At 41.8% G+C, this 23,527-nt stretch overlaps 1 protein-coding gene and 1 pseudogene across 1 annotated transcript in view; one reads left to right on the top strand and one right to left on the bottom strand.

Moving 5' to 3' along the window:
* The window catches only part of Bicdl1 (BICD family like cargo adaptor 1), a 98,132-nt gene that overhangs the window by 18,570 nt on the left and 56,035 nt on the right, over nucleotides 1–23,527 (top strand).
* LOC128120901 (60S ribosomal protein L17-like) lies at nucleotides 6,860–9,890 on the bottom strand (annotated as a pseudogene).

Here is a 23,527-nt window from a genome sequence, read left to right as displayed (position 1 = left end):
TGCAGCCTGCAGGTCCTCTGTTGAGCAGCACTGTGCCTCTCTGGTCTACAGTCAGTTTACTGGGTGAGTGGCTTGCAGTGTTCTCATCTTCCTGATGGATATGGGAAATGGGCATTCTAGCTTTTCACCAAAACCGTTCTTGTCCTGTGGAAGACTTGGCCTCTGTTTTGATTTGGATAGTGTACTGTCTTCCTCCTCTCTGGAGCATACCCTCTGGACAAAAGAACATCCCACTGTGTGCTCTCTTCACCACACAGACCACAGTGGTCTGTGGTCTGGAGAAGGAGGCAGCAGAAGTGTTGGGAAAGGCTGACTCTTGATGATGGCTTCTGAGCACAGCCTTACTGAGGTTGTGTAGTTCCTTCCTCTGCAGCCCCGATGGCTTCTTCTAGGGTAAAACTCTGGAGAATTCACCTTCAGATAACGTTTTCTCTTCTCATTTGTGTTATAATCTTTTTGCTCATTTTCACAGGACATACCTATTGGTTTGTTTTGTTTTTTTTTTTTTCTTTCTTCTATTGATGTGAAAAGACACCTCAACCAAAGCAACTCTTGGAAAGGAAAACATTTAATTGGGGTGGCTTACAGTTTCAGAGGTTTAGTCCATTATCGTCATGGCAGGACATGGAGGCACACAGGCAGACATGGTGCTGGAGAAGCAGCTGGGAGTTCTGCATCCAGATCCACAGGCAACAGAAAGTGAGCTGAGTCCCACACTGGGCATAGCTTTAGCATAGGAGACCGCAGAACCCACCCTACAGTGATACACTTCCTCCAACAAGGCCACACTTACTTCAACAAAGCCACACCTCCTAATAGTGTGTGGGAGGCCTGCTCCTACTTTTTCCCCAGGGTACTCCTGAGGAGAGAGGGATAAGAAACATTAGATAGAAATATAGTGGGGAGAAGAGACAGACAGAAACAGGATAGCTTCGGGAGGGCCTGGATCAAAATCCACCAGCCCCTTCTGTCTCTTCTAAAGGGCTTTTTAGAGGAATGCCAGGGAGTGGAGCAAAAGACCTCCCCCTAACACAGCCAAGTGCAGACCATCCCAGACACCTGGTGACCATGCACATGGTCAAGCCATCCTCTAATGCAGCCCTGCGAGGTAAAGCAAGCTCAGATCTTACTAGAAACCTCTGTGGGCCTCCACAATAGTTCCATTCCCTATGGGGGCCATTTTCCTTCAAACCACCACACACTGTAGCTGTCCAAGTACCTGTCCAGTTTCTGACACCCAGGACCGGTCATGCACCTGGTTACTCTGACTATGAGTGTATCTAACTGTGCCAAAGCTCAAAGCTATATTTGGGACAGAATACAAAAGATTCTTTCCAAAGGCTACATGAAGTCAAAAAGGGCTATCACCATTGAATCTCTGAGGTAGATGGTCCAAAGCCTTCAGCAGGAAGTTGGGCATTGGTCCAAAACTAGGAGAAACCAAAGCCTTCATTTTAGACTAGAGGAACTCTGACAGAAAGATGTGCCAGAGGAATTGTCTAAAGATGGCGATGGAGAGATTAAAATGAAGACCCATTGTAGGCTGTTCAGGTGAAGCCAGACAGTGTGAAATCCGTCTGTGCAGTCTCAGCACCGGAAGGTGTTCTTTCCATGCACTTTGGTGTATCTAACTAGAATGGGGTGGCTTCTTAAGCTAAGCTTTATGGAATATCCTTTTATAGATAGTTGGAACTTCTAGTTTTACCTCTGCCTCTAGTTTCTCAAGTTTTATAACACTTGTTTTAATATATTTTCAGGGATTAAACCAAGGGTAAATTTTTGTTAAAAAAAAAAAAAAAAAAAAAAAAAAGAGGACCGAGGAAGCAGCTCAGTGGTGAAGCACTTGTCTTCGCCTGAGGATCTGCGCTCAGTTCACAGCGCCACCACCCCTCAAAAAAGAAAAAGTGCGGCGCACGCCTTTAATCCCAGCCCTCGGGAGGCAGAGCCAGGCAGATCTCTGTGAGTTCGAGGCCAGCCTGGGCTACCAAGTGAGTTCCAGGAAAGGCGCAAAGCTACGCAGAGAAACCCTGTCTCGAAAAACCGAAAAAAAAAAAGAAAGAAAAGAAAAGAAAAAACAATTAGATGGACCATAATAATTGGTTTTTTGGTGGCAGAAATAGATGGTGTTTACTGTAAAAAAAAAAAAATAGTAGAGAACATTTAGTGTCTGAAACAGTGAAAAATTCCCATGATCCTAAAGAATAATGATGATTTGATGTTGACGTTTAATTTTTTTCCATGAATAGCACATGCACAATTCTTTGTTTTTTCTATTTTTAGCTTTTTGACTCTTGTGTTTTTAATGGTTGTATATAGTAGTCCATATAATATATATGTTCTCGGTGTAACCATTTGCTACTGAGTAACATGTATTACAAACAGTGTTAAAATGAGTTTCTTTGCACTTTCTGAAGCTTGTTTAGACAGAGTCTCACTGTATAGCTTAGGTTGTCCTCAAACTTATGATCCTCCTGTCTCAGTCTTTGACTACTGGGATCATATACATGTTCTACCATGCCTTGCTTATTTTTTTGCTCTTTATCTCTTCTTTTGGTGTATGTGTGCGTGTATATATATATATATATACACGCACACATACACCATGAATATGTATATGCGCATGTATGTATAGTTCATGCACACTTGTGTACAGATGTGAGAACCACTTGTGTGGAGACAAGATGATGTTGTCAGGTGTCTTCCCATGTTACTTTGCACTATATTTTTTGAGACAAGGTCTTTGACTGAACTGGAACTCCCTGATTTCAGCTAGACTGTCTAGCCAGTGATCCCCAACACTCCTGTTTCTTCCTCCTCATGCTAGTATTTTAGGTGTGTGGTACCACTCTCAGGTTTTTGTGGGGGTACTGGGTCAGGTCCTCCTCACGCTTAGTGCTAGGCGCTTCACTGACTGAGCATCTCCTCAGCCCTACTTTTTTGCACCCTAGAAGTGGGATGCCTTGGTCAAAGGGCATCGATAGTGAAATTTTTAATAGCTGCTACACTGCCCTCCAAGAATGTAGGACTAAACTCCAAGACCCAAACAAAACCTACCATTCTGCCTGTATAAGTTATATAACTATTCAACACAAAAAGTAGTTATCACAAAATTCTACAAAATAGCTACCTGGAGAACATGTGTGTTTAGGTAGAAGTGGGACAGAGTTCTGGAAGTCTAGGAGTATTCTACTTTATGACCTTGGTAGTACTTACCTGAGTGTTGATGTTATCATTGTTAAACAGTAAATGCATGTTTTATGAAGTTGTGTGTTAGATTTCACAGTGAAAAAAATCAGTCATCTGCTGAATAAATACAGTGAATCCCTTCCGTTTATGAAGACGCTGTCCTAGGTGACATAGGTACTGAACAGATACAGTGAATCCCTTCCGTTTGTGAAGGCGCGGCTGTCTTAGGGACATAGGTACTGAACAGATACAGTGAATCCCTTCCGTTTATGAAGACCCTGTCCTAGGTGACATAGGTACTGAACAGATAGTGAATCCCTTCCGTTTGTGAAGGCGCTGTCTTAGGGACATAGGTACTGAACAGATACAGTGAGTCCCTTCTGTTTGTGAAGGTGCTGTCTTAGGGACATAGGTACTGAACAGATACAGTGAATCCCTTCCGTTTATGAAGACCCTGTCCTAGGTGACATAGGTACTGAACAGATACAGTGAGTCCCTTCTGTTTGTGAAGACGCTGTCTTAGGGACATAGGTACTGAACAGATACAGTGAGTCCCTTCCGTTTGTGAAGACGCTGTCTTAGGGACATAGGTACTGAACAGATGCAGTGAATCCCTTCCGTTTGTGAAGGTGCTGTCTTAGGGACATAGGTACTGAACAGATACAGTGAGTCCCTTCTGTTTGTGAAGGCGCTGTCTTAGGGACATAGGTACTGAACAGATACAGTGAGTCCCTTCTGTTTGTGAAGGCGCTGTCTTAGGGACATAGGTACTGAACAGATACAGTGAGTCCCTTCTGTTTGTGAAGGTGCTGTCTTAGGTAAATAGGTACTGCAGATGACAAAGTAAACCCGCGATTCTCAAGTGATGCAGGACGGTGCACACTGTAATATAAGCAGCTGGGACAGAGACCAGCCTGGGCTAGGGAGCAAGACCCCGTGTCAGACAACAAGAGTGTATGAGGTAAGAATGTAAACAACACAAATCAGGTGCCCTGAACAGAAGCCAAGCAGGAAGAGAAAGTGGTAGCTGTGGGGGTTGTCAGGAAGAACCTTTGGAAATGTGGTTTAGGGCAGGAAAAAAAAGGTGGTAAGAAGAGCTCCATGCAGAGAACAGTGTGGAAAACCCCAGGAGTGAATGGAAAGTCTGCTGGTGCGGCTGAAGAGGGCAGGGATGAGAACAGAGCGTTGGTGGCTGGAAGTGTAGAGCACTGCCAGCCATGCTCTAGGTTAGGATTTTACTTTGGGTGCTGGGAAGGCAGTGATGTGACTTGGTCAGGGGAACGTGGGATCTATTGATGCTCTTGTTAAAGGTTTGCTCTAACTGTTGTGGGAGGATCCTAGGGCCAAGGGTAGAAGCATGGAGGTCCTTGGAGAAGCAAGCTGCTTTGCAAGTGGGAGGAAGCTTGTCATAGAGGTGAGAAGGATTAAATGGTGTAGTTTGCTGATGACATTATAGTAGGTATGGGATTTGGGGGGTGGTTAAAGATCAGAACTTTGACTTCTCTGGTTTTTTCTCAAAGTATGAAGGAGCAGGGGCATCATTAACTTGAGGATAGGCTTTCGGACTTTATGTACTGCCCTTTAACAACATCCATGTTAGTTTCATGTACGTTGAATAATAAATTTACTTGATATAAAATATTGAGCCAATTTCCATAGCACCTGAACTCTCAGGAACTGAGACTCCTTTAATACTTTACATTAGTGTGGTAGGTAGTTTTTGTTACCTTGACAAGCTACAGTTACATTGAAAGAAGAAACTTCAATTAAGACACTGCCCCCATAAGACTGGCCTTCAGGCAAGTCTGTAAGGCATTTTCTTGATTAAGATTGATATTGGGGAGCGGGGGCTGGAGAGATGGCTCAGAGGTTAAGAGCACTGACTGCTCTTCCAGAGGTCCTGAGTTCAATTCCCAGCGCTCACATGGTGGCTCACTACCATCTGTAATGAGATCTGGCGCCCTCTTCTGTATACATAATAAATAAATAAATCTAAAAAAAAAAAAGATTGATATGGGAAGGCCCAGCCCACTGTGGGTGGTGCTGTCCCTCGGCAGGTGCTCCTGAGTTGTATAAAACAAACCAACAAAGCCATGGGCAGCAAGCCAGGGAGCAGTGTTTCTCCCAGTCTCGGCTTCAGTTCCTGACTTGGGTTCCTGCCCTGATTTCCCTTCTTGATGGACTACAACTGTAAGCTGAAATAAACCCTTTCCTCCCCCAGTTGCTTTTGGTGATAGTGTTTCATCACAGCAGTAGGAAGCAAACTAAGACAGGTGAGTACGCCCACAAATTTCTCAGAGTACTTGAACTGTATTCAGAGTGATCACTGCTTTGTCTGCTCTTCCTTTATTGCCCAAACACCTCCCCACCTCACCCTGCCCATATGAAGCATAACTACTCTTGTGGCTTTCTGCCTGTGAGGTGTGAGTGTCGAGGAGGAAGTTGATGCGATCCGATGGTTTGTCTGTTTCCTGCCTGACGAAGCAGCACTCCTTGGTCAGCCTCTGCCGTCTCCCTCCACAGAGCAAATACAGTTGGCTCACCTGCCAAAGCTAATCTTTCCTGAAAAGACCTATTTTTCCTCTGAAGAATAAACAGTTGATTTGAGGTTAGCAGCTTTGTATCTGGTACATTCCCTGAAGCACCTCCTCACCAGGTCCCTTTTTCGGGGTTATGGTCTTTAATATAGTGGCTCTGTGTTGTTGTTTGTTTTTTGGCTCTTTTGGGGGGCCTACCACCCAGCTCCCAAATAAATCATACACGGAGGTTTATTCTAACTTATGAATGCCCGGCCTTAGCTTGGTTTGTTCTTGCCAGCTTTACTTAAATCTAACTTTACCTCTGGGCTTTTCATTCCCTTACTTCTGTAAACCTTACTCTGCTCCAAGGCTTGCTGTGTAGCTGGGTGGCTGGCCCCTGGAGTCCTCCTCCTTCTCTGGCTACTTCTTTTTTTCCCCCTCAATCTCCCAGATTTCTCATTCTGTATATTCTCTCTGCCTGCCAGCCCTGCCTATCCTTTCTCCTGTCTTGCTACTGGCCGTTCAGCTCTTTATCAGACCATCAGGTGTTTTAGACAGACACAGTAACACAGCTTCACAGAGTTAAACAAATGCAACATAAACAAAAGTAACACACCTGAAAATAGTACTCTACTACAGCTGTATAGGAGTCTTTCTGTGTTGGATGATGCATCACTGGCCTTGTTGTTGGAAAATTGTACAATGAACAACAGCTGCTCATCAAAAGTATTGTCGATGGCTGAATGACTTCAGTTCTTGAGGTGGGGCAGTATTATTTGTTTCTTCTTAAAGTCTGCTGCAGCCAGGCATAGTGACACACGCCTTTAATACCAGCACTCAGAAGACAGCTGGGTCTCTGAGTTCAAGGTCAGCTTGGTCTATCTAGGGAGTTCAAGGACAGCCATACATAATGAGACCCTGGGTTTTTGTGTGTGTGGGAAAAAGACATGCAGCTTTCACCCAGCTTTCGGTCACCTGCCCTTATAAGAAGTTAGAAGGACAAACTTACTGGGGTTGGTGCAGCAGAGAGAGAGAGTGTTTGCCTGCATGCCTGGAGCCCTGGGTTCTATCCTCATGCAACACCTACATTAAGTAAATAATCAACCTGCCCAAATAACAGTCATTTAAAGTTCTTTTTTTTTTTTTTTTTTTGCTTCCCCCCAAAGGCAGATTTACTGAATAACCAAGATCCTGTAGTCTTCTACACAGCAGTTCCCCAGTAAATGCTAATTCAATAAAACTAGACATGGTCATTTTTCCATGGCTTAGTTGTTTTCCAACTGTCCCTTTCACTGCTCGAGCACTTCACTAAACCTTTCCGGCATGATAACCACACCCTCCCATCAGGCTGATTGACAGGCAGTCTGAGACAGCTTAGATAACCACACCCCTCCCATCAGGTTGATTGACAGGCAGTCTGAGACAGCTTAGACAGATGACCAGGAGACCTTTACTTTTAGCTGCATTTATTTTATGCTGAATTTATTCCCGTGCCGTAAGTTTTTGGTTCTTCAGTTTCTTCTGGGATGTCTTTTTCTTCTGTGCAACCTCCTCTTCTGGCTTTGGAACATTTGCTCCTTTTCAGTGAGGATCATCTCGATGTGGCAGGGGGAGCTCATGTACGGGTTAATCCGGACATGAGCTCTGTAAATCCATCGGCGCATCTTAGGTGCTCTGTTCACCTGGATGTGTTCAATGACCAGAGAATCTGCATCTAGACCCTTCAGTTCAGCATTACTCTGCATTTTTAAGCATGTGCAGCAAAAATTCAGCACTCTTTTTTGGCCACCAACCCTGTGTCCAGCCTCACTGTTTGGCCTGGGCACACCTACCAACCCCACCTACCGACTCCACCATTACACCGCCAGAAAGGCACACATTGCTTCTTTAAAGTCACATCTTTCAGATATTTGGTGGCTTTTCGGATATGCATACCTTTGATGGCCTGGGCAGTTTCATGGGTGTTCTTAAAGTGAACCCAAAGATTTGAACCTCTTGATTTGCATGATTTTGTAGGATTTTCTGGGTCAAGAGAGTCGCAAACCATCTTCACAGGTCACCTCAGGCCGCCTACAGGAAGAGCCAGTAATTGAAATTTCTAAAGGGACAGTCCCATCCACAATTGCCTCTATTCTCATTACCACCTGTGATGGAAGGAGTGCACATCATTTTCTATATATCTGAGGATCACAAGTTTTTGACCCTTACTCAAGGTTTCACATTGTTTACTGGTTAACATCTAGTTTGAAAATTGGCTTTTGTGTGTATCGTCAGGGATGGATAGTCAATCAGAAAGAAAACAACTCTTCATGTGTATTTCTGCCTTCACTGACTTCATTGACATTTTAGGTGATACTTGTTGGTGGATACTGTTTTGTATTGCCTTAGCTTCAGAGACACTGGGTCAATAAAGCCAAATTTCAGGTTTGGTTTTAACAGTTTTTGTCTGTTATATCAAATATGTTCTAGAATAATTAGAAACTGCTGAGAGGGTCACTTCATCTAAGGGAGAACAGGTTTGCATAGAGCGGCACTTGTCTCTGACGTCAGCGCCAGCATTTCTAGACAGGTGCTATTGCTAATTAGTAAGTTAAGCATGGGGTGGTAATTGCGCATTCTTTCAGCAGATGGGTGTTTCTATTGGTAAGTGTTGTCTTGACTGTGGGGACCTGTTCTTAATTATTTACATGGGAAAGTCATGCCTGATCTTGATTCCAAGTTGGTTTTGTTGGATATAGGTGTATACAGCTAACTTTGTTTTTTAAGAAAAAGAGAGCCTTGGTTTTAGCATATTAAGCCTAAAATTTGGAGGTTGTGTGACTCAAGAGTCAGATGATTTTCGTGTGGATAGAGCACGGTGTTGCTGGATGTGACCCAATAAACTAGTGGTTTCCGGTTTTGAGATTGAAAGCTGGCTTTCCCCAGCTCCTGTAGAAATGTAGCGTACTACGTCGGAGAGGTGAGAACAGTTCAATGACGGCCGGGCTGCTGTGAGGTGGAGCCGTCAGTTGGGTTGTAGACGGTGGAACGGTTTACCGGCAGGTAACAGGTGACGTTACCAGCAAACGGTACCATTTCGTTATCCGTGCCACCAGGCCCCTGGGTCCGGTCATAAAATATTTGCCACACTGAAAATAAAATGCTTTGGATGAATTCAATACCGTCATTAGAAAAACGGGTAGTTTTCTGACATACTGACCCCATCTTTGCCATCTCTCTCTTCATTGGAGTCTGGGACAACAATCCAGAGCTATGTGACACAGTTTAGAGCTAAGAGAACGGCTAGCCTATCTGGACCGGTGACTTTTCATATAAAAATTTCTAAATATTTTGAAAAACATGACAAAAACAGACATCATGTCCTCTGAGATTGATGCCACACATCCGTTTACACGTGAGACCATGCAGAGCTCAGCTGTGCGGCCAGCTGCCCTTGCCTGTGCAGAGATGTTGGCTTGCGGTCTGTCTCACCATTCTTGTTAAGGAGAGAAGGTTCTGTAGGGGGCTGTGGAAACGCCGGTTGCATCTGTAACTACATTTTTAAAATTGCGTTAAGTATTCAGAATCGAAATTAAGTCTACAAGTATCACTACTAAGACTGCCTCTGTTCTTACCCTTTGATTTCAAATTATTGTGAAAAGATCTTACTATTTTTATTGTAGTTACAAATTTAAATGTGTTTCAACTTTGGATTATTTTGTATTAGTGTAAGATTGCTTTACCTGTTCTGTTTGTTGAAGCATCTTATCAGATTTCCTATATTTTTCCACATAATTTAGAAAAACATTGCTTAAAATTGGTGGTTCTCAGGAGCCACTGATTTCCAGGAATGTTCAGGAAGGGTTGTGAGGAATACCTGAAGAGGGCCTGCCACTGTTATTCCCATTCAATTTCACCCTGAGCATTTTTTATGTCTTAAATACTAAAGTTCTGTGTAATAGCTTATGTGGAAGAAAAAAGTAGTTTTCAGCTGACTATTATAGAAAAAACATGATTTGTGGGTCAGTAGTGACCTGTCACTAGTTAAGGAAACTGAGCCTTGGAGAGGTTAAATGACTTGCAGAAGTCAGCGGTTCCAGCCCTTTGCTCTTCAGTGGGACTCCTCTTGACTCCACAATTGGAACAGGCCACCTCTTTGGGAATCAATAAGACTGAATGGACTGAGTCTACCAGGTTGATCTCAGTCTGCGGGGAAGGCTTTGCCCTGGAGGAGATGGGAATGGGGGGGGGGCTGGGGGGAAGGTGAGGGGGGTGGGAGGGGGGAGAACAAAGGAATCCGTGGCTGATATGTAGAACTGAATTGTATTGCAAAATAAAAATAAAAATAAAAATAAAAAAAAGACAGGGGTTATATTCATTACTTGTAGAAGAGTAACTCCAGTTATGCCTTTTTCAGTTAATGCCAGTGTTGCTGCAACATATAAATCCCAAGTCTTAGGAGCTAATCTGGCATTCCTGATGGGCATGCAGTATGCAATTCAGGTAACAATGCAGTGATCTAGCCACCTGCTCCCATCTTATGACCATGTTTTCCATAGGTTGTTCTCAGATCCGTAGCAGTGGGGAGCCTAGACTATTTCTCTGGACTCTACATGGAAATTAGGCACCTGCTTCCAGTGCTTGGTTGTTCAGAGCTCAGGAACAGGGGCACCTGTACTTCCTGCAGGAGCTGGGATGTACAGGCCAGCTTTGGGCCAGGAGAGGTGGAGAGGCAGACAGCCATCAGTGTCAGCAGAGAGGGTCCTGGACTTTGCTTTTTCTAGGCTTGAGTGGCTGATGGCTGTGACTTTTCTAGTTCTAGCTCCTGGGGTTCTGAGGCACCAATGGTTGTAACAGGATTTGGGGGTTTGTTACTTTGTTGTGTTTTTTTTTTTAATACACCATTTTATCCTAAAGAGGGAGACTTGGTGTTTTTATACTCAGACAATATTTCTAATAATGATAGGTAGATAAGTTCTTTTGAAATTGGTCCATACCCCCCAAAGGATATTTTCCAGATTGCCTTATAAGGTAAATACATTCATAGGTATGTTAAGTAGGGTGACTGTTAGAACAGATAAAACATTGATTTCAGTGGCTTCTCATAATGAAAATTTATTTCTTGTTTGATAAAGTGTTCTGTTTAACTAAGGGGAAAGTAACACTTTATATATATAAAATTTTAAAGGAAAGTATTAGATTGAGAAACAGAAGAACTGGGTTGCTAACCTGTGTGCTCCTTTCTTTCTGATTCTGAGTGAATCCTTACTCTGTGTCTCAGTTTCTGTGTTAGTAAAATGAAATTGAGCTGGATGACTCCTTTGCTTCTGAACCTCTTGTCTACGTGTGTGATCTCGATGAGAAAGAAACTTCTTGGAGAACTCTCACAGGATGTGGTACATTGTGAATCTGGGGGCTCTGTAGTGTTTCCTTCTTTGCGTGTAGAAAAAGTTCCTCTAGAACAGAGGTGACTGTTTTCTCACCAAATTTATTGCCTCTGTGTATTGAGAAATAGAGCTTGAAATGATTGGTAGGTAGCCTGAACCAAATTTATTTTCCATTCTGATCACAACATATAGGTACTTTCCATGCATACCATTAACAATGTCACGAGTGACGTGTTTACGTGCTTTTCCTATTTAAAATTAGACATCATAGAACGAAGGTTGTATGAGGTTGGCATGCTCTGGCTTTCTACAAATAAGTCAGATTTTCCACATTGCCATTGTATGATTAGTTGCATTCTTGGCTGCATTTTCAGAACTAGAAGAAGTCCCCCCCCCCCCCCACACCTCTAGTTATCAGTTGCTAGGTTACAGCTTTTTACATTGTCCCAGTCTGCTGATATCGATATGGATACCAGTTATTCCTTTTTCTGTGACACTGTTCTGATAAGGCTCAGAGTGCAACACATATAATTGTGATGTCAGAGATGTTGTGGCATAAGTTCTTCCCTTTACAACATTAACATTGGCAGATATGGGTTCTGTGTTATAATAGGATATGAATTTAAGATATGATATATTAGCTGAATGCTTGACATAATCTACCACTTAAGACCTGAATTGTATTATACAGAAACAAACTAACGTGATAATATGAATGAAACCTCCAACTCAGGATCTACACAAACCAGCTTCCCACCTTCTGTTCTAGGGCTGAACACAAAATTATCCTTGACATTACCTGGGAGGCATTTGGGATGCTTTCTATAAATTACAAGTTTTTTATGTGTATATGTGTTTGCTTATGTGAGTTTATGTGTATTATGTGTGTGCATAACCCAGAGACCAAAAGAGTATGTCAGAATCCCTAGAACTGGAGTTGTAGGCAAATGTGAACTGTCTTGGTGGTGTCGGAAACGGAACCCAGGTCCCCTGCAAGGGTAGTAAGTGCTCTTAACCTCTGAGCCATCTTTCTAGCCCCTTCTATCAGATTCTTTATCGAAACAGTAAAGACTATGTTCAGAATCCTATTTGTCATTCAGTAACATGTGGTTGTGTTTGTTTTCAGGCAAGGTTTTGGGCACCTGAAGGCAGAGACTGTGTCTTTAACTGGAGGGTTTTTGTTTGATTTGGAGATTTTTGTTTGAGCTTATGGTTAGTGTCGCACCCCACACTGTGAGAAAGGGGATCTCATTGTATAGCCGGCTGGTGTGAAACTCACTGTGTAGATCAGGCTGGGCTCAGACTCAGAGATCACCTGCCTCTGCCGCCAAGAGCTAGTGCGACAGATGTGAGCTATCACTTCTTTAAACAGTTTTTATTCCCAGTGGTGTTTAGTGCCACACAAACCTAGTAGTCAGAAGTTCAGCAAAAAAGCATACGACTTACTCTGAAGACTGAAAGAATTGCTATTTTGACTTAAGAGTTCAAGATAATGGAACTGGCAGGATGGCTCAGCAGGTAACGGTGCATGCCACCAAGGCTTTTGACCTAAGTTCTGATCTCAGGAACCTCGTGGTTAAAAGGAGAGAACTAACTTTTGCTTATTGTCTTCTGAATTCCACACTTGTGCCTCTTCCCCCCAAAAAAAAATGTTTTTTAAAGGTTTTGGGGGAAGCTTTATATCAAGATAGAACCCCTAGGAATTACAGTTGATAAAGGACAAGGTTAACACATGATACCTCGTCTGACCCATTGAGCTCACAGTTAAAAGAAACAACTAAGGTGTCAAAGGATGTGACTCATCTAAGGTCAGAGAGCCTGGGGAGCTGTGGCTGTTGCACGTATTTTTAAAAAAACAAAAAAACAAAAAAAAACACACTTGTGAAAAGCCATGACTAGCCATCATTGCAGTTAAGATGATTCTGGGTGCTAAGCCAGTGGTGTTTTATTTTGCAGCCTGTGTACATAAAGGCTGACAGGCAGGCTTATGTCATTGAAGAGGAACTACATTGTTGAACGGGCATTCTTTGGAGAGCATTAAGAGTTGTCACCTCAGAGTTTACCATCTCTTTTAAACTTGACTTATTCCTCAAAACCAAACTGAACTTGAACATAGCATAAAATTGGAGCCAGCTAACATCCTGTCCCCAAACTGGCAAGATTTTAATTGAAAACACACTCTTTTCATGGAATGTTACTTTCTTAAAGAGTGGGAGTTTATTTACCAAGTAGAATATTTTTTGTTTGAAAGACAGACAGACATGCACTTTTAACTGTCAATGGGAGAGAGAAAAAGAAATCACTCAAAGTCAGGGAAAACAAGGAAGCAGAAGCCCCGGAGAAGACAAGGAAGCTGGTTCCAGGTGAACCTCCCTCCGTCAGAACCAGAGAATTCAAGCGTCTGCCTCTCCTTTTCCTTCTCTCAATCCTAAAGCTTTGCCCCTTTCTTTCCTACGATGGAAAGCCTTCTCTTCGGAGCGCAGAGCAGACCGTAGTGCCTGGAGGATGGTCTCCTCTGCATAACCAGGAAGGCCCTGTGCCGTCTGGACTTCTCATTCATTTCCAGCTCCTTTCCCACCAATGTGTTTGTGCCTCTGTTTTAACCAAATGAGCCTGTTTCCCGTGAGAGCCCCGTGCTTTCTCATTTGGCACTGCCCCCCCCCCCCCCATTGCCACTTGTAATTTCCCCAGGTCCTTAAGACCAAGCTCATTGCCACTTCTTTCAAGAAGCCTTTGATTTTTTGTTTGTTTTATTCTTGGGACAGGGTCTTGATAGTCTAGGCTATCCTGGAACTCACTGTGTAGACCAGGTTGGCTTTGAACTCAGCAGTCCTCCTGCCTCAGCCCGCCGTGTCCTAGGATTGCACGGACACTGTATTTCTTACTCCAGTTTTAATTTTTCCTTCTAGTGGCCACTAAGAGTACTCCAGTACCTTTCTTTTGTTTGTACATTCTATCTAGTGTGGTTAGTTCACTCCTTGATTCTCTGTGGTCAGGATGTGATCTCAGAGCACTTCCTACAGAGGGATGAACATATTTTCTGAAAGTTTAGTGTGTATAGAGCTACAGTTGAAGTTAAGCGTGTATGGTGTGGTTCAAGTATGTAGCACATGTGACCATTTACTAAAAGGTTTACATACCACAGAATTAAGATTTTGCTTCCTTTTGTACATACTCATTCCTGCTAAATTCCTTTACCAGTGACTAGATCATTGGTTCCCAGTACATTGTGAGTACTCAGAGCAACTGTATCCCAAAAGATCCATGGTTTATAAATTGAACACAACTGGAAATACAAGCAAGTTATCTGGATTTAGTGGAGCATGACTGTGATTCTAGACTTGAGAGGCAGAAGCAGGGGATCACTACAAGTTCCTGGCCAGCTAGGACTGCATAATGACAGTCTGTCTCAACATAAAACTAGAGAGCCAAAAGCAGAAAGAACGTGAGGTTAGAGATGGAACCCAGGCCTTGTGTGGGTGCAAGCATTGCATCACTGAGAAAATTTCCACCCCATTTTGTCTGTTTATAAGACAGAGACCTACCTCATAAAGTCGTGTGAGGAAATATGCCAAATGTGGCCCTGTGATAGCTGCTCAATTAGCAGCAACTGCTGTAAGTAGCAGTATAATAGGAAGCGCATGGGCTGAGAAGCCATGGAGGTGTGATTTCCATCTCACCTGAGTCAGACTGGATTAGTCTTTGTTGCAGTTCGGACTATGGATAATTGCAGACATCTGTGTCCATGCTTAATTCTTACAGACCAGATTGTTGTTTGTATCTGCTCTTTTTTTGTTTCATTTTGGGGAAGGGGACAAGATAGGAAACTTGTCCTCCCAATCCCTATCTTATCAAAGTCATTTGGTTACTGTGACCTGTGTTCTGAAGTTGATACTCTCATCCTTGGTTGTTCAGAAGTATCACCTGAGCAGCTGTTGACACAAATGGTGATGCCTGGGTCTCACCAGGAGAGGCAAGAGGTCTTAGAGAAGACCCAGGCACCAGGATTTTTCAAACCAGTTGATTAATAAATGTATCCAAGGATGAGTGTTACTATTCTAATGTGAACCCAGAATTGGAGACAGCTGTTCTTGCCTAATTTAGTATCAGCAGCTGATACTAAAATATCTTTGTTTCTTCATCGGTACTGAACAAAGTAGACTTGTCCCCGGTTCCTGGTTAACTGCCATCACATCACTGGACCCTCTCAGACAAGCCTTTCAGTCATTGTCTAAGAAGGCGGTCACGTGGAATGAAAGGAAAACCTTGAACCTTGTTGAAGTCAGGGCACACTCCATCCATCACTCTCTAGGAAGCATTCTGGCAGCAGGAAATGGTGCAGGTTGGACACTAGATGAACCCTGGTTTATTTTGGCCTGTTGGTTACTAACTGTTGAGATTTGGGAAGTTTGGATTGCATACTTTGCTCATCTGAAGAAATAGGGGTCATAAAACAAAAGTCAGGTGTCAATGGATGTTTCTGATCCACAGCAGTCAGGTATTTGTATGCCTGTCAGAGGGTTAGAACTACACACTGTCATTAAACCCTGTAACTGCAGACAGTGAATGTAGCTATGCTACTCACGTGCTGTGGAAGAGCTTCAGGACTGGAGTTACACACTTTATTGTAGACTCATTTATATATCTGCAGTGCCAGTTATAGTGTCATGGACTCAGGAGTTATAAAATGTGATGATTGAGAAAGCAGAAAAACAATTTCAATGTGGCTGATGTCCTAGGTAAATAATTAACATGTGGCTTTATAATAGTGCTCAGCAATTAGATGATGCTACGTATCATTTTAATGGCATAGCTTCTCCTTTTTGTTGAGTGAGATTCATAGTTGAAGTCATGCAATGTCATAAAACCCGGAGGCACCTTAGTATTTGGCTAGAGATGCTTATAGTTAGGTGGAGCTAGACTTTTCCTGGTCCTGCCTGGCCCACAGTCAGGGCAAATCTCTCTCACCCACCAGTCCCACAGCTGCTTAGACCCAACTGAGTAAACACACAGAGACTTATATTGCTTACAAACTCTATGGCCGTGGCAGGCTTCTTGCTAACTGTTCTTATATCTTAAATTAACCCATTTCTATTAATCTATAAGTTGCCAAGTGGCTCGTGGCTTAACGGTATCTTAACATGTTGCTTATCATCATGGTGGCTGGCAGTGTCTCTCTCCCTCAGCCTTCCACTTCCCAGATTCTCCTCTCTCCTTGTCCCGCCTATACTTCCTGCCTGGCTACTAGCCAATCAGTGTTTTATTTATTAACCAATCAGCAACACATTTAACATACAGAACATCCCACAGCACTTCCCCTTTTCTTTTTTTCAAAAAGGAAGGTTTTAACTTTGACGTAGTAAAATTACAGATAACAAAACAATTATAAAGCAAGAATTACAGTTACAATATTAAAGACGATATCCTATCTTATATTTGTGAGTCTAAGGTTTTATATCTAACCCACCTTTTATCATAACTGAGGAAATTATAGCTATCTAGTCTTCAACCACATCAAAGACCCCAGAAGGATATACTATTACCTGAGAAACAGTAGAAGGATGCAAGCAACTTTCAGGAGTCTTGCAGGGTAGACAGAGACAGCTGGCAGCCTGGACAGTCACCTAATGTTCCTTTGTAAAGTTGGGGCATCTGTCTTTAGCCCACAGGTCTAGGGTCTCTCATTCATTTCTATCTGTGTCCTGTAGAATGTCTGGCAGTTTCCTCTGTGAAGCAGGAACCTGAAGGACCATTTCGCCAAGCAAAGTTCAATGGTCACCTTCCTGTGGGTCCTGCATGTCCAGTTGATCAAGCAGTCCAGGCAAGAACAGTTTCTTGCCCAAATGGCTATTTTTGCCAAGGTGAAGATAAACTCCATATGGAGTATCTTCGATGCCCATCCTCCTCTCTGAAGTAAACCGGTGCTGCCAGGAGCAGACATGTCTCATTGTCTAGAAAGTCTAAATTTTTAAAATATTTTAAATGCCATATTCTGTAGGTCTTTGAAGTGTTTGACGATTACCTACCTAATTGAATTATATCTATGTATTCCTAGAAAACAACATGACTTAAAGTTTTTAATCATACAAGTCTTTCACTTGCTTGGTTAGAGTTACCCCAGGGTATTTTATGTTATTTGAGGCTACTGTGAAAGGTGTTGTTTCCCTAATTTCTTTCTCAGTCCATTTGTCATTTGTATTTAGGAGGGCACCTGATTTTTTTTTTTATTAAAGTTAATCTTGTATCCAGCCACTTCACTGAAACTGTTTCTCAGCTGTAGGAGTTCCTGGTGGAATCTTTAGGGTCACTTATGTATATTATCATGTCACCTGCAAATAGCAATACTTTGACTTCTTCCTTTCCAATTTGTATCCCTCTGATTTCTTTCAGTTGTCTTACTACTCCAGCTAAAACTTCAAGTACTATATTGAATAGATATGGAGAGAGTAGACAACCTTGTCTTGTTCCTGATTTTAGTGACTGCTTTGAGTTTCTCTCCATTTAAGTTGATGTTGGCTGTAGGCTATAAATTGCCTTTATTATGTTTAGGTATGAACCGTGTATCTCCAATCTCTCTAGGACTTTTTATCATGAAGAGGCGTTGGATTTTGTCAAAGGTCCTTTCTGCATCTAATGAGATGATCGTGTGGGTTTTATTTTTTCTTTCAGTGTGTTTATATGGTGGATTACATTGACTGATGTTTGTATGTTGAACCATCCCAGCATTTCTGGGATGAAGCCTACCTGATCATGGTGGGTGATCTTTTTGATGTGTTCTTGGATTTGGTTTCCAAGCATTTTATTGAGTATTTTTGCATCATGTTCGTGAGGAAAATTGGTCTGTAATTTCCTTTCTTTGTTGAGTCTTTATGTGGATATCAGGGTGACTATGGTCTCAAAATAAATTTGGTAATGTTCCTTTTGTTTCTATTTGTGGAATGATTTGAGGAGGATTGGCATTAACTCTTCTTTGAAAGTCTGGTAGAATTCTATACAAAAACTATCTGGCCCCGGGCTTTTTTTGGCTGGGAGACTTTTAATGACTGATTCTATTTCCTTAGGGGGTTATAGGTCTATTTAAATTGTCTCTCTGATCTTGATTTAACTTTGGTAAGTGGTATCTATCAAGAAAATTATCTATTTCTTTTAGATTTTCCAAGTTGGCGAAGGACGGTTTTTTTTAAGTATAACATAATGATGTTTTGGATTTTCTCGGTCTCTGTTGTTGTTATTTCCTTTTTGTTTCTGATTTTGTTAATTTGGATCTATATTCTCTATCCATCTTTTAGTTAGTTTTGATAAGGGTTTGTCTATCTTGTTGATTTTTCTCAAAGAACCAACCCTTTGTTTCATTGATTTGTTGCATTGTTCTGTTTCTGTTTAATTGATTTCAGTACTCAGTTTATTTTCCTGCTGTCTCTTTCTCTTGGGTAAGTGTGTTTCTTTTTGTTCTAGAGCTTTTAGGTGTGCTGTTAAATTCCTAGTATGAAATCTCTCCAATTTCTTTATTTAGGCATTTAGTGCTATAAAAAAAACCAAAAACTTGCCTCTTATGGCACCACTTTCATTGTGACCCATAATTTGGGTGTGTTGTGCATTCATTTTCATGGAATCCTAGGAAGTCTTTAATTTATTTTTTTAATTTAATTATTAATCTACCAGTCATTCAGTAGAGAGTTGTTCAGTTTCCATGTAGACTTTCAGCTGTGGTTGACATCCAGTTTTAATCTGTGGAGGTTAGGTTAATCTAGGACATAGGGCGTTATTTCAGTTTTATTAAATCTGTTGAGACTTGCTTTGTGACTGTGTGGTCAGTTTTGGAGAAGGAAGGTTCTATGAGGTGCTGAGAAGGTGTTGTCTTCTGTTTTGGGGTAGATATCATCCATTTGGTTGATGATGTTTGTTAACTCCAGTATTTCTCCACTTAGTTTTTCTGTGGGTGACCTATTCATTGGTGAGAGTGGGGTATTGAAGTCTGTCACTATTAATTTCTTAGGGTTGATGTGTAGTTTAAGCTTTAGTAGTTTTTCCTCTACAAACGTGGGTGCCTTTGCATTTGGGGCATAGATGTTAAGAATTGAAAGATTGCCAAGTGGTGGTGGTGCACGCCTTTAATCCCAGCACTGGGGAAGCAGAGGCAGGTGGATCTCTGAGTTCAAGGCCACCTGGTCTACAAAGTGGGTTCCTGAACAGCCAGGGCTGTTATCCAGAGAAATCCTCACAAAAAGAAACCTAAAAGAAAGAAAGAAAGAAAGAAAAAAAGACAAAAAAAAAAGATCATCTTGGTGAATCTTTCCTTTGATGAGTATGAAGTGTCCTTCCCTGTTTCTTTTGATTAATTTTTGTTTGAAGTCTATTTTGTTAGATATTAGATTAGCTACACCAGCTTGCTTCTTAGGTTCATTTACTTGGAAAATCTTTTTATCCTTTACTCTGAAGTAATGTCTATCTTTGATGCTGAGGTGTGTTTCTTGCATGCAGCAGAAGGATGGATCCTGTTTTCCCATCCATTCTGTTAGCCTGTGCCTTTTTATTGAGGAATTGAGTCCATTGATATTGAGACATATCAATGACCAGTGACTGCTAATTCTATTATTTTGTTGGTGGTGGTGATGGTGTGTGTGTATGTGTGCATGTTTCTCTTTTGGTTTTGCTGGTGTGAGATTATTTATTTTCTGAGTTTTCATAGGTATAGTTAAGAATATGTGACAGAATTAATATGTAACCTCCTTGGGTTGGAGCTTTCCTTTTAGTATCTTCTGTCGTGCTGAATTAGTGGATAGCTATTGTTTAAATTGAACTTTATCATAGAATATCTTGTTTTCTCCATCTATGGTGATTAGAGTTTTTCTGAGTATAGTAGTCTGAGCTGGCATCTGTGATCTCTTATAGTCTGCAAGACATATTTGCAGGCCCTTCTGGCTTTTAGAGTCTCTGTTGAAAAGTTGGGGTCTTAGCTGAGGTTCTGAGTACCAGTGTGGCCTCTGGTAAAGCAGGGGGCTTATACTGGAATTGTAGGCTGGGATATGGTGATGGGGGGTGGGAGCTACTGTAGGTAGGCTCTGAGGAAGTTTTGGCAGTCTTCAGGCAAGGTGTTACGAGTACTGACATGGCCTCTGGTAGAGCAGGGTTTTAGTTATTTCTTAAGTGATGAGAATATTATCCACTGCTTTTCCTAAGAATGCCAGTGAATATTTGTAAAACTAATAGCAAATAGCCATTTCCCCTGAAAAAAGTCTGCCTTAGACAAAAAGTTTCAACAGATGATGAAACTATTAGAGAAATAGTAGATGAGTCATTAGACATTACCTCACAGATTATTTTGCAGAATAAGGAAAAATCTTTCCAATAGAGGGATTATCAGGACACATGGTCTATCTTGTCAGCAGTGGTGGGACAACCAGACAGTACGTTTTCCATAATGTAGTATGAAATAAGCGGCATTCCTTGTGACATTTATAAAACATGTTTAACCTGAATCTTTCATGGTCTTAATTGACTTCCAGCTTACAGAATATACAGGAGTTATGTAGGAAACTACAGACCAAATCCAATCTAATGCTTAACTTTGTATGATCCTTGAACTTAAAAAAAAAAAAAGTTTAAAAGAACAGTTAATAAAAGACAAAAATACAGTAGATAAATGACTAAGAATATGTGACAGAATTAATATGTGACCCACAAAGCCTAAATAATTTATTTTCTATGTCTTCCCAGAAAGTTATCTTGTTTTTCCAGTCTTAGGGATTGAATCTTGGCTAGCATGCATTCAGGGCAAGTGTTGTACCACTGAGCATCAACCCCTGGGTTAGAGGAACAACTTACTTGACTTAACAGGAAACAGACAAATCCAGATGTGTCTGTTCCAAATCATAGAGATAATAGAGACAAGGGGAAGGACTTTGTTCAAGATTAAAAGAGACTTAAGAGACATTAGAGATAATGAAAGGTATGGATATTAGTTTGAATAAATTACCTTTCAGAGATAAATTGGAGATTTCTGCTTCTAGCCAGTCTGGAATAGCAAAGATCGTATTTACCTTCCAACAACAAAAACTGTTATTGGAGACGGATTTTAAGACACTGGGCATGGGGTTATGTATGAAGATCCCTGAGATGTTAACTGAGGTGAGGCCCACAGTTGTCAAAAACTGCCTTGACTTTCTGGGCTATGGTACCAGGAGTAAGAACTGAAGGAGGAGGACTGGAAAGATGGCTCGGTAGTTCAAGAGTGCTGGCTGAGTTTCCAGAGCATCCACATTGTAAGTCCAGTTCAAGGGGACCCTACACCCTCTTTGGGCCTCCTCTGGCACTAGGCGTACATGGGTGCACAGACTACATGCAGGTATAACATCCGTCCACATTAAGTTAAAAGGAAGAAGGAAGGAAAAGAAAAGAACTGAAGGAGCACCCAGAGCACTCTAACTTGCAACTGTGAGTGCAGGGCCCCTGAGATCTAGAGTGAACTGGGCGAAGGACCGAGAGAAGAGTCGTTAGGAGTCAGTTTAAAGTTTAACACTGTCTCTGCTCAGCAGTCATAGCTGTTCTCCTGTAGGGCCTGTGACCTGTCTGGGATCTGATGATGGTGCCATGTATGCGTTCCATCTTGTGAGTGACCCTTAAATCTAATCACTAAATGCTCACTCCCATGGCATTTGTGTCCTTATTGTACCAGAGGACATACCTTACAAGACCCACCTCCTAAAGGTTTCACAGCCTCTCAGAACCGAGTGTTGAAAACATTTTAATCTGTAGGAGGAACATTTCATACTCAAATCAAAAATGAGGTTTTTTCAGATCACTTGGAAGTAACGCTGATTTTCTCCCTGCTCACCTTGAGGCGGGAGCACTTTGCCCTGACAGTACTTAGTAAGAATATAACTGGAGTTATTTTATGCTTCATTTATATGTATATTTATATTTTATCTACCTTATCCAAGACAAAGGCTAACATCTCTTACCACCACCATCCCTAATCAGCAGACCTGTTTACTTTGTAATTACAGTGTCAGATAGATAGAAGATCCACATACAGAGATACTAAATGTTGTGTTTAAATGAGTGGTTTTTAGATTAAGGTTTTTTTTCTTTTTTTTCGAGACAGGGTTTCTCTGTGTAGCTTTGGCTACTCACTCTGTAGCCCAGGCTGGCCTCAAACTCACAGAGATCCACCTACCTCTGCCTCTCAAGTGCTGGGATTAAAGGCATACGCCACCACCACCCGGCGTAGATTAAGTTTTAAGTGAGGTGTAGGGGTAGGTATTAATCTCACTCTGCCTTACCATTGCTGTAATGGCTCAGGATTCATCAGAAAGTGGTCTGTTTTGGAGGCTAGCTGTTTAGTGGCTTAGCTTTTCTCATAAAACCTAATCTTTGAGGGTCATGACTGCTAGTTTAGTCATAGGTCCAAATTGGACTGTGACGTAATTATCGGGACTACAGACTTCATAGAAGTACCAGCATGGGACTGAAGAGATGGCTCAGCAGTTAAGAACACTGGCTGCTTTTCCAAAGGACCTGGATTTGATCCCAGCACACACATGGCAACTCACAACCTCTGTTACTTCAGTTCCAGGGAATCCAAAAACTGCTTCTGGCCTTCTTGGGCACCAGATACACATATGATGCACAGACATACATTCAGGCAAGGCATCCATATACACATAAAATAAAAAATAAAATGAAAAAAAAAAGGAAAGAAAAGAAATACCAGCTTGATGCAGTCACTCCGGATTTCATTTTCACTGATAACAAAGTGTCTCCAATGCTATATTTTGTTCACTCCTTCTCATATTTCTCTGTTTTGTAAATGGATTAGGTGTAGTGGCTGGTGTTGGCCTATATAATCTCAGAATTTGGGAGGCTAGGAAAGACAGAAAGTTGAAAGCTTGAGACCAGGCTAGGCTACAAAGCAAGGGGGCCTGTTCAGAAAACCAAACCCTACCCTAACTCCTCAAATAAAACCACCAAAGACTCTACCACTTATCCAAGAATTGGTCTGCTACTCCTTCGAACAAAACAAGATGAATACTGAATATTAACAAGAAAACTTTTTTTCTGAAATAGGCAGCGGTCGCTCAGGACTGCCAATGGCTATTTAAGCAGTTTGCAGTTCTGTGGTCACAGGTAATCAGGGAGCTGAGTTGAAGGGTAGATAGCTGATTTGTGAAAAAGATGACTGAGGCTGTCGCGATAAGTCCATGAAGAAGCTGGTCTTAGGGTTTCTGTTGCTGTGAAAAGACTTCATAACCATGACAACTCTTATAAAGGAAAACATTTAATTGGGTGGTTTACAGTTTCAGAGGCTCAGTCCATTATCATCATGGTGCCACGTGGTGGTGTGCAGGCAGACATGGTTCTGGGAAAGGAGATGAGTCCTACATCTTGATCCTCAGGCAACAGAAAGTGAACTGTGACACTGGGTGTAGCTTGAGCACAGGAGACCTCAAAGCCCAC

Source organism: Peromyscus californicus, unplaced genomic scaffold, assembly GCF_007827085.1.
Source record: "Peromyscus californicus insignis strain IS unplaced genomic scaffold, ASM782708v3 Scaffold_2__1_contigs__length_46816999, whole genome shotgun sequence".
NCBI lineage: Eukaryota > Metazoa > Chordata > Mammalia > Rodentia > Cricetidae > Peromyscus > Peromyscus californicus.
The sequence above is the reverse complement of the archived record's forward strand: the minus strand, read 5'-3'. Positions and strand labels throughout refer to the sequence as shown.